Source organism: Protopterus annectens, chromosome 2.part1 (assembly GCF_019279795.1).
Source record: "Protopterus annectens isolate FY-2018-M chromosome 2.part1, PAN1.0, whole genome shotgun sequence".
NCBI lineage: Eukaryota > Metazoa > Chordata > Ceratodontiformes > Protopteridae > Protopterus > Protopterus annectens.
In genome coordinates this window covers 199,624,320-199,638,281 of record NC_056729.1, presented here as the reverse complement: position 1 = coordinate 199,638,281, position 13,962 = coordinate 199,624,320, and positions in this window count along the sequence as shown.

Here is a 13,962-nt window from a genome sequence, read left to right as displayed (position 1 = left end):
CTCCATAAACTGGAAAATATACATGACCACTAACATGCAGGCTCAGAGTTTCTTGGACTTTGTCAAGGCAAATTCTCTGTAATAGCTGGTCTGCACTCCCAGTAAATGTTCAAATATCCTTGACATAGTATTCACAAATACAGGGGAGTATTGCAACCCCCCCCCCCACACACACACACACTGACACACACACACACATAATGTCCTCATTGGCAAGATCAGATCATAAATTGGACTACTTTTAAATAAATGCAATTGTAGAGCACCTATCAAACCCAAATACCCTAAAGAATCATTTTAAGGCAAATTACCTTCTATTAAATGATAACATAGGTCATTTTAAAACTCCCTCTAACCCCCAAAACATGGAGGCTTATGCAGAAGTGTACACAGATGTCCTGTAAAACCACTTAAATGACTGCATAGAAATGACAGTACCTGACCAAACTAAACCCAGATCTAGCCATAAAAACAAGTCTCTCTGAAGGACCTTGGCATAAACAGACTATAAAACAGAAGGAATAAATTTATATCTATAAATAAGAGGGAGAATGCACAAAGTACAGTTGTGTACCTAACATAAATGTAGATGTTCGAGTGCATTCACTGTTGCAGTCATTACACTTGGGGTTATCCTGCTGGCAGGCGACCCGCAGTCAGCCTGAGTTCAAAAGTCTTGGTCCGGTGTCGGTTGCTGTCGCCTCTTCCCTGACGTCAGTGTGCCAGGGGTATGAAAGTTGCAACCGATGCCATTTTCTTCAGTTTTTCTTGCCCCAGATGTCAGGTGCCCCCAGATAGGAAGGCTGAAAAGATATACATATGGCAAACAGCCATGCATATATTACTATAAAAATTTCTTTCATCTACAAGCAAATACACCACATAGGTTGTATAGAGATGAGAAGTACAGAATAGTCCCAGCAAAGAGGGGGATGGTGGGTGGGTAACCTGGACTGCAACAGTAAATACACTCGAACATCTACATTTATTATAGTTACACAACTGTACTATGTTCATCGTGTTTCACTGTTGCAGTCATTACACTTGGGTAGAATCCCAAAGCTGAGGTAGAGTGGCTGGGTCTAGATTGGATTTGGTGAGGCTAACAAGCCCTGCAGAACTGCGGTGGCAAAGCCTGCTTTGGATTTGGAGTAGAGAGGTAGGTGGTAGTGCTTGGTAAAAGTGTGCACTGAGCTCCAAGTTGCAGCTTCTAAAATGTCTTTGGTTGGTACCCCTCTGAGGAAAGCTGCAGAAGTGGCTGCTGCTCTGGTAGAATGAGGCCTAATGCTCTTAGGCACAGATTTGCCATGTTGTGCATAACAGAAGCAGATGCAGTGTCCTATCCATTTGGAGATTGTCTGCTTTGTAATATGCTTTCTTTGTGATCCTGTAGCATATGCTACAAACAGTTGCTCAGTTTTTCTGAAAGCTTTTGTTTTGTCCAGGTAAAATCATAGCTGTCTGTGTATATCCAAAGCATGTAGAAGTCTTTCCCCTTTATTCTGGGGGTTTGGGTAGAAAGTAGGCAAATGAATGGTTTGGTTTAAGGCCACATTGGAGACCACTTTTGGCATAAATGGGTTTGTTCTAAGAGAAACCCTGTCTTGATGAAAAATGAGGAAAGGTTCTACAGCCATCAATGCCTGTAACTCTGAGACTCTTCTTGCTGAAGTTATTGCTAGGAGCAGAGCAGTTTTCCATGACAGGAATTTAAAATCAGCTGTGCTGGCTGGTTCAAATGGAGGCAGTGTTAGTTTTTCTAAAACAAAATTGAGGTCCCAAGTAGGTACTGGTGCAAATTTAAGGGGTCTTATATTCTTTGCCCCTCTGAGGAACTGTCGTAGTAGAGGATGTGAAAAAATAGGAGGATCCGCATTGTAATAAGCTGAAATGGCAGAGGCATGGATTTTAATAGATGAAAAAAATAGGCCTTTGTCCAACATCTCAGTCAAGTATTGTAAAACCTGAGGTATATTAGGGACCAGTGGGTCGAGCCCTTGTGTCTAGTTCCAAGCATAGAATCTCTTCCATTTTTCTGCATTAGATTTCCTAGTGCTGGGCCTCCTGGCTTCCAAAATTACATCCATAACAGCTTTAGAGAGAGGTGCAATCTGAGAGGCTACATTATTCGCCATGCTGACAGGTGTAAGGTTCTGAGTTGACTGTGCAGAATCTGATTGTTTTGCTGTGTCAGAAGATGAGGGATTTGAGGAAGAGGCCAAGGTGGGCCTTGGGACAAAGTTTTTAGGATTGGATACCAGTGCTGGCGTGGCCAGTCTGGTGCAATCAGGATCATTTTTGGTCTCTCTTGTCTGACTTTTAGAAGTACCTTGGTGAGAAGAGGCATCGGAGGGTAGGCATAGACTGTCAGGTTTTTTCACCTGAATGATAGAGCTTCCATTTTCCATGCTTGAGAGTGATAAATCCTTGTGCAGAATGTCTGTATTTGGCAATTGTGAGGGGAGGCAAAAAGATCTATGTCTGGACGTCCCCACTCCCTTGTTATCATATTGAACACTTGTGGATTTAGCTTCCATTCATGAGGATCCATGAGATTTCTGCTTAGTTCATCTGCCAGTGTATTTTTTGTTCCTGGCAGGAATTGTGCTTGCAGATGTACCTGGTAGGTCAGTGCTGTGTTCCACAAAGTCATGGCTTGTCTACATAGGGGGTAGGAATGTGTGCCCCCTTGCTTGTTTATGTACCAGATAACTGTGGTATTTATTAATAGTTGTCCTGGATGTATTAGGTCCTTGTAGGCTGTCAGGGCATTTTGTACAGCTAGCATCTCTTTTTGATTGATGTGAAGATGCATTTGTTCCCTGGGCCACTTGCTCTGAATACATTTTCCTGCCTTATGTGCTCCCCAGGCATAATCCGATGCATCCATTGTTATTGTCTGCCTGGCTGTAGGAAAGGTGAAGGGCTGTCCCTTGTTGTGGTGACAGGCCTGGGACCACCATCGAAACTCTTGTTGTAGGCAGGGGATTAAGGTTATGATTGTCTCTAAGCTGTGACAATGTTGAGTCCAAACACTTTTTAGATACCATTGTAGTTTCCTCATATGCACCTTTGCATATGGAATTAGTAGAATGCAGAATGCCATGAAACCCAGGGCCTGCAGAATTTTTCTTGCAGGGAACTGGGTCTCTTTTGCCATTATTTGAAAGTAATGAGTCAGTTGCCTTTGCTTGTCTGGCGTGAGATAAACCATCTGGACAGCTGTATTTAAGCTTGCACCCAGGAATATTATCTCTTGAGAGGGCACTAGTTTTGATTTCTTTTCGTTTACTGTGTACCCTAGGCAAATTAGTAACCTTTTTACAAACGCCAGGTGCTTTAGAAGAATGTCCTTACTCTCTGCTTGAATAAGGCAGTCGTCCAAGTAGGGATATATTTGAATTCCTTTTTGTCTGCAAAATGCAATTACTGGTGCCAGGCATTTTGTGAAGACCCTGGGCGCAGTAGATAAGCCAAAGGGCAGTGCAGAGAATTGGTAATGCATTGATCCTGCTATAAATCTGAGGTATCTTCTGCACGATTGTCTGACTGGGACATGCAGCTATGCCTCCTTGAGATCCAAAGTTACTAGCCAAGCCTCCTTGCCCAGCATGGGCAGACGTTGTTGTAGTGTTAACATTTTGAATTTTGGAACATCCAGGAAGGTATTTAAGATTGACAGGTCCAGTACTGGTCTCCAGGCTTTGTCTTTTCTGGGTACTAAGAAAAGTCTTGAATAAATCCTTGTCCCTGTTCTTCTTGTGGAACTTTTTGAATAGCTCCCATATTCATAAGAGCAGCAATCTGTTTTTGTGCCTCTGCCCATTGGTTTTGTGGCAGGTTTGGCATACCTTTTAGCTTTGGAAGCATGTGGAAGTGGAAACTGTACCCCTGAGAAACTATATTCAGCACCCATTGGTCTTGGGTAGTCATGTGCCAATTGTTTGATAAAAGTGCTAGCTTTCCCCCTATGGGTGTTGCCAACTGGTAAGAGCTTGGCATATGCAGAGGGAAGTCATTGTGACTGTTTCCTATAAGGTTGTGATTTGTCTTCTCCTCCTTTGGGGTTGAAGCACCCCATTGTTTAGGTCTGTATGTGCCTTGGGGCTGAGATCTGCCTTATGGGCGTCTGTATCTGCCTGTTTGTGGCCTGTGTGACACTGGAAAGGACCAATTTTTTGAAGGCCAGTTTCTGCTAAATCTAGGTGGTTGAACCTGTAAGAAATTTTTCACCGTTTGCATTGACTTTGCTTTATCCTCCATTTTCTTTAACACCTCTTCTGCCTTAACACCAAACAAAGTATTATGCTGTAGTGGAGCATCCAATAATTTTATCTTAACATGGTCAGGCAAACTTTGTTCTTTCAACCAAGCATGTCTTCGAATAACTGAGCCTGTAACTGCGGCTCTACAAGAAGCCTCTAATGAATCAAAACCACATTGCAGAGTATGCTTCCTCACTTGTTCAACTGCATGCAATAATTCCTGCATTTCTTTACTGCCAGGACTTTCTGTATCTGTAACCATTTTCTGCTTTAACAATGACACGAGATACTGTTGATATTTTAGCATGTGAAACTGACAGTTTAAAGCTCTTACAGCTAAAGTAGCAGAAGTGTAAACCTTTTTCCCCCATCTGTCCAGAGCTCTGGATCCCTATCTGAGGGGACAGGATTTTAGGCAGTGGAAGCTTTAACCCCTTTAGGACCCTGAGAAATTGTTTCTGGGTCTGCAGCAGGATTTGTGTAAAGAAATTTATGAAAGTCAAGGACTCTGTAGTACCTGTCTGGTTTTACTGGTGCAGATGGTAAAGAATCTGGAGACAGACTGGATTCAGTAAAAACATCATCTACAATATCAAGCACAGGGGGAATAGCCAGGGGCCTGTGCTGAGGCAATAAAAAGAAATCTCTGAGCCTTTTCTTGGATTCTGAGTAATCCTGGTTCTCCCAGTGGAAATGCTCCCTCATGGTGTGCAGGGTTTCCCCAAAAGAATAATCCTCAGGTGGAGAGGCTGAAGGAATGGGCTCTTCAGCATCAGGGTCCTCATAAGGAGGGAGAGAATAGCCCTTTGCAGAGGAAGAATCAGAGGAAATGAAAACCTGATCAGAGGAATCATAATCAGTGTCTTGCCTAGGCCTTTTGTCAGGAGGGGGATGGGAGCCCCTGATTAAAGTAATAAGGTCTTCGGCCATTTTAAGCATCTGTTTCTTTGGCATGGATGACTGTTCTAGAGAATGCTACACTTGTTTCCTTGTCTTTGACTTTGCCTTTGCTACTGTAGTAGCCTTAATTGTAAGCTGTGAAAGTCTGAAGACGACCTCAGAAGCCGGTGCCTGCTCAGCTGCTCCGGAACCATCTGAGGGAATAGTTTCCGTAGGCCCAATACCTCGAGTTTCCACAGGCCTGGGGGCCTCCACGTGGCTGTCGGTTATGGCCTGTGGCTCTGAGGTAGCGGGTGTCAGGGGCTGCGAAAGCACCTCACTGAGAACCGGCGAACCGGTGACTGACCTAGAAGAGGCTTCATCATCGGTTTTGGACCTCGGATGCCTGTCTCTCTCTTTGTCTTTGCGTTTTTTATACATTCTGGTCGTCGGTTGATCCGACGGCATTTTATAATTAAATCTTTGTCCAAAATAATGTAAAGCAAATTCAAACCGACATTTAATAGTGTGTTTATTGAATCTAGCACAAAACCGACAACTAGTAACGTTGTGATCAGGGCCTAGGCAATGAATGCAGTAAGAGTGAAAGTCCTTATGAGGTATTTGCTTCCCACAAGAAATACAATTATTAACTTTTACTGACATCGGTATGGAGCAAGAAAATGTTTCCCCAATGGGGTACTTAGCTTTATTGAAGACTTCAGTTCTGAAATTCAATTTTGAAAATCACAGGAGTCGGCCGACCGGCACTTGTGAACTGCTTTTGCTTCGGGCACTGCGCGGCAAGAAAAACTGGAGAAAATGGTGTCAGTTGCAACTTTTATACCCCTAGCACACTGATGTCAGAGAAGAGGCGACAGCGACCGACACCGGACCAAGACTTTGGAACTTGGGCCAACTGCGGGTCTCCTGCCAGCAGGATAACCCCAAGTGTAATGACTGCAACAGTGAAACACGATGAACATCAGAGAAAAAAAAAACACTCACTATTATTAAGACAAATCAGGGAAATAGTCAAGTCTTCAAAAGCTAAATATGATATTAAAACAACCTGCCAAGTAAAGGATAACCACAAAGCATTTTTCAGTTATGTCCAAAATCTTAAGGAAAACAATCAACAATTTGCTAAGTTGTCTGTAGATGGTACAACCTATATGCAGTCAGAAAAATTAGCAAACCTGACGGCAGATAAATTCAGCTCAAATTTCACCCCATCTTCACCTCTGGTCACTCCCCATGAAATACTCCCTACCATTCCTTTGCCTGTTATCACAAAAAGGCAGGTCATCACTACAATCTCCTAAGCAATAAACATGGCATCAGGGTCCTTGACAAAATCCCAGAGTGCCTATTAAATAGCTTGGGACATGACCTTGCAGACCCAGTCAGATCTGTATTTAACCACATTCTCTAGATAGGGTTTGCCCCAGTACAGTGGAGGACAGCACCAGTCGTCCCTCTGCACAAGAGACAACTATCAACAGACCAAGAAAAGTACAGACCCATAAGTCTGACTAGCCTCATATGCAAGGCATGGAAAGGATCACAGTGGCATAGAAAATATCAAGAGTCTAGACTCAACTATGTTCTTCTTCGTTAAGGGCAGGTCCTGCCTTCTCAATCTGGTGGACTTCTTTGAAAAGGTTACCAAGACCATGGATGAGGGTAAGTCAATGCATACCACCTACCTTGACCTGGCCAAGGCATTTGATGCAATACTCCACTTAGGTATTATAGATAAACTCACAAAATTGGGCATACACCTCTATTTCACCAGATGGATAGTCAAATGACTCATAATTACGACACGTTATTAAAGTGCAGGAATCCACATCCAGCAAGAGACCAGTCACCATTAGAGTACCATGGAGTTCAGTGCTGGACCCTCTCCTGTTTGGGATATACTTTTCACATGTCAAGACTAATGTAGATGGCCTTTGGATGATCAAGTTTGCTGATGACTACAATTGGGGGCAATCACTGACTCCCCAAATGGTGTTGATATCATACAGAATAGACTGACACAGACTAATGATTGGTGTCAGAGCCATAGCCTAAACTAAAAGCAAAGTGCATAATAATAATAATAATACCATTTGTTAGAATCAAATTGCCCTTCATATTACAACATTGAAGACACCCCTCTAAGAGTGGACCCAGTGGCAAGAGATCTGGGTACTCAGGTTGATAGTAATCTGAACTTTGACTTCCATGTGTCCACAGTGGTGAGGAAATCATTCTTTGTGGCTCAGCTTATAAGTAAGGGCATGGCATTTAGGTCTAAGGATGTCATAGTACCACTGTATTCATCCTTCAAAGCGATCAATAATTGAGTACAGTGCACCCTATGGTATGTACCTCACCAGGTACCTGCAACAGGTGAAACATCCCCAGAGGTTTCTCACCAAAAAATACAGGGTATAACTAACATGCCATATGTGGAATGATTAAAAGCCCTATCACTGCATTCAGTTTCCTACCAATTAGTGAGGGGAGATCTATGCCTGACCTACAAGGCAGTCTCTGACCCAGCCCTGATGAAAATGTTACACATTCTCACAACTAATTGCATGAGAGTTACTTGCTCCAAGGATCTAAACTTGATCTTTGGCATGAATAGATCATGCATGAGAGACAAACATGCGTCCCAAAGATTGCCACTCCTCTGCAATAGGCCTCCTATTAGCATGAAGCAGAGCCTTTCTCTGGTCATCTTTAAGTGCAATCTGGATCAACTGATTAGAAATTATAAATTAACTCCTCTAGTGGAGACCATGTTCCCCTGCTTACTGACCCTTATTATTTGTCCTCTAGGGATAGAAAATTGAGTAATATCGGTTTAAAACTGGCTGGGATTATAAGGGCTCTTGAGCCATTAGCCTAGTAATCTCCTATGAAACTGTAAACCTATGAAAAAGACCTTCCTGTTACTGACCAGTATTTCTCCAGGGATGCAGTGACCTCAGAGAGATATCAATAGAGTTAGGGTGATATGTGGATAGTGGTAGGCGTATCTTGAGGTACCCACATCTCCTGGAAGAATTCTTACTTCTTTATGGATTTATTTCCATATAAATGTTATAGACTGAATTTATTTATGTAGTTGTTTTATTTTACATTTGTTTATTGGGAAAGTATGACTGGACACAGGTCCTTTTTCAGCGGAGGCCCAGGAAGGAAAGCTCCAGATACATTTTAGAAAGTTCTACACAGGTCAAGCAAGTACAAACCACATATTACACAGTTCAGAGTTTCACAGGTCAAAAAAAGTATGAATCACAAGGTTATATAGCATAGATATCTATTAATAATAGTTGGCAAAAGATGACATACAGCAAAAATACAAGGAACATTTGCAGATATTTTCACATATCAGATCACAATGAGGAACCTTAGTAGATAGTTTCATATGTAGGTAGTACCAGTATAATACTTCACATAGAAGCTTTGAATGTTATTTGACAAGTATAGCATTTTTATTATATATCCAGGTAGGTGGTGAAGTTATAGTAAACATATTTGGTGGAATATTTTCTCTATGGAAATTAGATTGAGATTAAGCTTAGATGGGGATGAGTAGCTGAACAATGTTTATCCTGGGGAGCCACAGGAGCATAACCAGGAATCCCTATAGTATGCTTTGGGATGCTTTTTGAATTGGGTAGTGCAGTGTATGGAGGTTAGGTGGTAAGGTAAGGAGTTCCAAGCTTTAGCTGTGAAATAGCTAAAGAGATATTTTCCTGCATCATTGTTATTTTTGATGACTTATAGGTGGTTTTGGTTGCTGGATCTTAAGGTTCTAGTGGTGGAATAAGGTATAATTAAATTTTGTAGCACTGGAGTTTTAGATGGTTGGTAGTATATTTTATGTATAAATGACAATTGCTTGAGTTTCAATAGCTGTGGTAGCTCAAGCCATCCCAGTTGCTTGAGAGCTACACAGTGATGGGTCTTACATGGGGTTTCAGTAGCAAATCTGGCAATGTTGTTGTAACAGGTTTCTTGCTTGTGTAGGTCGGTTTTGTGGAGGTTAGTAAGTACTGGAGATGTGTAGAGGAGGGTAGACAGGAAATGTGTTCTGGCTATGGTGGCTTTAGTTTGTTTAGAAAGAAAAATTTTATTGCGATAAAGGAGACTGAGCTTTTTATGAACCTTTTTGATAGTTTGGGCTATATGAATGCAATATTTAAGGATGCAATATATTTCTACCCCTAAGAGTTTAGTGTGGGAGGTAGGGATGATTGTTATTTTGTTTCTGGATATGATGGTGAAGGTGTCATATGGGGACAGGATCTACCTGTGCTGAATAGGAGAATTTTTTTTTTTTTTTGGATTCTGGATTAACTGAGAGTTAGTGAACCGAGTTTCGGCTTGAAAGAAGTACTGTTGAGTCAGGGAGTGTAGGTCATCTAATATTTGTGCTGCACAAATCAGGTTGGTATCATCAGTGTATTGTACTACTGACGCGTTTGGTGTGGAGGATGAGAGCTGGTTAGTAAATGGAGAGAAGAGTAGTAGGCCAAGTATGGAGCCCTGAGGAACAGCTATGGTAACAGGCAGAGGAGAGGATAGCTGGTTGTGCCTTTTCACTGCTTGCTGATGTCCTGATAGGTAGCTTTTAAACCATGTTATATAGTGTATGCTGATATTTTGGGTGGCTAGTGTGTTAAGGAGATTGTTATGGTTGACCATGTCGAAGGCTTTAGACAGGTCTAGAAAAATGGCTGAAACTAGTTGCCCTTTGTTTCTGTGGTAGTTAACTGTATTGTAGAAGGACATTACTGATGTTGTGGTGCTGTGGTAGGGCCTAAAGCCATGTTGTTTTTTAGATAGCAGGTTATTTGTTAGGAAGAAGTCTATGAGTTGGGTGTGAACAACTCGTTCCAGAATCTTTGATAAGGGTGACAGAATAGCTACAGGTTGGTAATTATTTAGTTCTATGAAATTTCCTCCCTTGTGTAATGGTATAACGTGAGAGATTTTTCATATGTTAGGAACTTTACACTCTGTTATAGATCTGTTAATTAGGATGGCTATGGGATAAGCTATGGCATCTGCAGCTAACTGTAGGAACTCTGCTGGTAGATTATCTGTGGCCAGGGTGGTTGGTTTAAGCTTTTGGAGAACCCAACGCTTTACATAAGCAATTCAGCTTCAATGCCTGGGCGGGCCAGCAGTTCTGGTTTAAGCAAGGTACTGTACCGGTTGATAAAACTGGCATGGAACAGCAATTTAATCATTTAAAAGAAAGACTATATTCATATAAAAGCAATCAATTAGAGATTAACTATTTAAAGGAATGTGTAAATGTTGAGCGGGTTCCTAAAGGCTTGCGTTGTTTTAAGTTTCCCAACAACGTGCAGCCAGGAACAGCTTATTATAAGAAATTGTGTAATATTTTTAATAGAGCTAGACTTCAGGTATTGGAAGTAATGATCGAGGAATATGAGGCGAAGGCTTATATTCTTCTAAAAGATTTGAGTGTTCAGAATGAAAAGTTGATTAATGATACTAGTTTTTATCTGTCAAGAAAAACTACGACAATGTATTTAATGAGGTAGACCAGTATTGTATGAAAATTCTGAATAGAAAGATTAACAAATTAGAAAGGGATTTAAACGAATATAAAGAAGGGCTAGCTTACCCTGTGGTGGTGAGAAACAAATGGAAAGACGATCGTAATAGGGGTGGAGCTCAGGTGAATACACATAGGAATGTATATGCACAACCTCTCACTGAACCACTCAGAAGGAGTGAAAGGTTAGCTGAAAAAAGCAGATAGAATTCTCATTAGGATTTTCACTTTCCCCAGGACAGATTAATAGGGAGGGGGGAGAACTTCCAACAACAGAAGTGGAGAATGTCTTAGATTTAGACATGACTAATTTTTTAGATTTTGATGATTCTAATGTGATTGTTCTAGACGAATGTAAAGCTAACAAAGAGCACACATTAGTGAAGGACAAGAATTTTACAGTATATAATTTCACTGAGATTGAAATCAAGAAGGAGTTTTTTGATTTGTTTATAAAAGGTTTACACTTCATTCTGGCATGCCCTTCTGATTTAGCAGAAGCCTTAATAGACTTGAAGTTATTCATAAGGCAGCTAAATTTAATTTTTAATTTTAATGGACAGCTCTGTACAAAAACTACATTAGTCAGAACTAGTACCTTTTATCCCCCAACCCACCCATCTCTAAAAGTGTTTGAAAAGATGGTTAGTAAAGAAATAAGAAAGATTATTTCCAAAAAAATCAGATAAAGCACCATCTAACATGGGGCCAGAAGAAACTGCATTGATACAGCTTCTTAGGAAAGAAAAATGTAGAACTATGAAGCCAGATAAAGGAGGAGGGCTGGTTCTGATGTATACGCAGGTTTATGAAATGCATTTGTTTAATATGTTACAGAACTCCGAGAAATATGAATTACTTTCCAAAAATGAAGTGAATTTAATTTATTCTAAAATTAATTACACTTTGAAGGATAATTTACTACGAGGATTTATTAATGAGGAAGTTTATAATTACTTGAATGTTAACAAACCCAAGATACCAATAATTTTCGGGATCCCCAAGACACATAAAGGTCTCAAACCATTGAAATTTAGGCCTATAGTGTCAGGTAAAGGAGGTATTCTATATAGGAAAGTTTGTTGATTATGTGCTTAAAAAAATTGCAACAACTATGGAGTACATATGTAAAGACTCCTGGGATTTTTTAAGGGGCATCCAAGCACATCTTTTTCAATCTGATTTAATAATGATAACAATAGATGTTGTGGACTTATTTCCGAGTATTCCAGGGCTTGAATTGGTTTAATGAAATATTAGTTAAAGAATCAGGACTATCGGCTAACACCATTAATTTACTTGTTGAATTCATGGAGATTATATTGGAAAATAATTTTATGTTTTTTAATGGAGAGATATATAAACAAAAGAAGGGAGTAGCAATGGGTGTGCCATGTGCCTCCATGTATGCAAATATAGTGTTACACAGATGGGAACAAAAATCTATTTTTTCCACTAAATGGAAGGAGTACATAAAACACTATACCCGGTTTCTAGACGATATAAGTATTTTGTGGAGTGGTACTGAGGAACAATTTTTGGAATTCTTTGAATATATTAATTCCACCACTTCTTTTTTGTCTTTCACATACACTAGCAGTAACGAAAAAATGAATTATATTTTGGATGTAACAGTTTTCAAAGATTGTTCCAATAATAGGTTTACATCTAAGTTGTATAGGAAACCTACTTTTTCCAACACATACCTCCATTTTACAAGTGGCCATCCATTCTATCAGAAAAAAGGCATAATTAAAGGTCAAATGATAAGGGCATCAAGAATGTCTAGTACTTTAGAATATTTTTTGGAAGAGTTGACACTATTAAAAAATATGTTTTTAGAAAGAGAATATCCTAAAGTTTTGATAGACAAGATGAGTAAAGAAGTTTTGGATCATAGGGAGGACAAGTATCCCCCTTTATTAGGTTTGGGCCAGACCCAGGAACCAAAACCTAGCCAAGCACATAATACTGTTTTTTGTAATAATTACATACACACTTTTTCAAAAAATTCTCAACAAATTGAAGAAGTGATTTCTAAGTTTTGGCCGGTTTTGACAGGACATGAAGAGTTAAAAAAACACATTCCAAGATACCCTAGATTTACTAGACGTAGGGACACCAATATTAAAGAATTATTTAAAAAGTTTCAACCCCAAGGGAGAATCAATAATGGTAAAAAATTGAAAAAAGGCACTTACAAATGTGGGATGTGCAAACAGTGCACATACATTTCGAATAGAAGTTCTTTATATATTCCCTCAAGGAACTTTCATTTTCAAGCCAACATCTACACGAATTGTGCAACAAAAGGAATAGTATACTTGGGTTATTGCACAAAATGTTTTAGTTTTTATGTTGGTAAAACAGAGAGATCTCTAAGAAAGAGAATTTATGAGCATTTGTATGAGGTTCCAGAAAAAAAGAAACCAATGCTTTCTACAAACATTCCATTACATGCCCAGAAATGCAAATAAATTTTAAAGTATTAGAACAAGTACAAATGGACGGCAGAGGGGGTGATTGGGAAACACGCTTAGAATATAAGGAACTTCTTTGGCAGCTCAAATTAGATGCAGCTACTAGTCCAGGTTTGAATGACAATATTAATATAAGAAGTGTTCTAAAATTAAGAATGGCTAGATTGTGAATATATATGAAAGGTGGATGTATTGTGTCTAGAAACTGTTTATTTAATTGATTTTGTTTATTAATCATGTCATTGGTCATCTATTTGTTTATATAATCAATATATTATTTATTTGTACACATTTTATATTAGTATTTAAAAAGCATTTTAGTGAATATTTTTTAAAAGTATTTATTAATATATAAAAAATATCTATTTTTATATATTTATTGTGTGTATATTTAATTAAATAGACACTTGTGGTATACAATTAAGTAGTAGGGTGAAATATGCACAGTGGAATGAATTTTTAATACAAGAAATAAGATTATTAATTAAATATTTTAACATATTATTGTTTTATAACATATATTTCTCGTTGTGAACATCAACGTAATGCATAGTAATGTAATAATGTTTAAATGGGTGTAGCCAGGTCAATATGACAGATCAAATATGAATAATAATTTTTTTTTATTTGGTATTTGAAAATGTACAACTTTAAACCTTAATTATGATCTGTTGTCACATGGTCAAAGGTGAGCCCTATATTAATGGTCCTTTTAGTAAACAGTTCATCTTGATAAAGCTTA